Source organism: Macadamia integrifolia, chromosome 2, assembly GCF_013358625.1.
Source record: "Macadamia integrifolia cultivar HAES 741 chromosome 2, SCU_Mint_v3, whole genome shotgun sequence".
Lineage (NCBI taxonomy): Eukaryota > Viridiplantae > Streptophyta > Magnoliopsida > Proteales > Proteaceae > Macadamia > Macadamia integrifolia.
The window spans coordinates 43,200,012-43,201,189 of NC_056558.1; the positions used below are offsets into that span (position 1 = coordinate 43,200,012).

The 1,178-nt window shown below is 35.1% G+C and overlaps 1 long non-coding RNA gene across 1 annotated transcript in view; it reads left to right on the top strand.

Moving 5' to 3' along the window:
- Nucleotides 1–238: 238 nt before the first annotated feature.
- Nucleotides 239–1,178, top strand: part of LOC122088187 — a 2,612-nt gene continuing 1,672 nt past the window's right edge. The window contains exon 1 of the long non-coding RNA XR_006143012.1: nt 239–579. This is a non-coding gene — a long non-coding RNA (uncharacterized LOC122088187). The remainder of the gene's footprint in view (nt 580–1,178) is intronic.

Below are 1,178 nucleotides of genomic sequence, written 5' to 3' on the forward strand. Positions count from 1 at the left end.
TTCTCTTGTAATCTGATCTGCTGTGCTATTATCCTAATTTGACTTGTGTTTGTTCTTCGAGAGTATCCTGCTGTTTTGAGACTAGGTTGGTTTGCCGATTCTAGTTCTACATTAATAACACCCCTAAAACCCATTATTACGATAATCAATTATTCCAACAACATCTTATCCCCCTCCCCTCCCTAAACAACCCATATATATATATATATATATGCCTCTCAAAGGATCCAACATTTGCTTTGTATTAATTTATTTTTAAGATATAGCGGACCCCATATAGTTGGGATAAGTGCAAGTTGATTTTTTAATTTATCTTAAGAAAGAAATGTTGCTAATTTAGCAATGATACAGATTATTCATGCAATAAAGTTACATATTTTGTTCCATTCCTTTTATTTTAGTGGCTTCCAATGTTTCTCATCGTTGCTCTACCTTTATTAACTTTAATGTACATGGTATATGCATGTTGGTTTAGGGTCGGTACAATCTTATGATTGCTTTCTCTCCTACTGGTTGGACATTTGGTAAAGGAAAGAAGAAGACTCCAGGGAGAAGGTGGCAGCAGGGTACAATAATCAGGTATATTTATAGTTTCTTCTGTTGCCTCTATTGATGCTGAAAATGGGAAAATGATCTTGTTTTGGCCTCGTACATACCCACTAGTACCCATACACATGCTAATGCATGTTTGTTTTTGTGCTAATAATAATATTTTTAATTAAAAACGAGAATAACATTTATGAAAATATTATAGGGATCCCAATATTATATAAAAATAATAATTTCTATTTTATAATCATTATAATCTCTGCAATATGAGGGGCTCCTTTGGTCAAATCAACTATCTGTCATTTATGTCATAATCATGAAATCCAAAGAAAAGAGTTGGCTACCTCTGGCACTAAGTAAATCTTCATGAGGAATTTTGCCGTCATGGGAAAGATCTTCCGCCACACCTTGATTTTTTAAATTACATTGCCCTATTGCCATGAAGGTAAGGGGGTGGCAGAAGGTAAATCCAAAGTAGTGCACGGAATAATGAAACTGTTGTTGTCTTGCCTGATTTTTTCTTTATTGTGAGGGCCTTTTAACTAGCCCTGCTCAGCTTCTTGTTCTTGGTCAATGTGTTTTGAGAGTCATCCCCAACCCCTGCATACTGTATGGGCTTATGGAGTTCT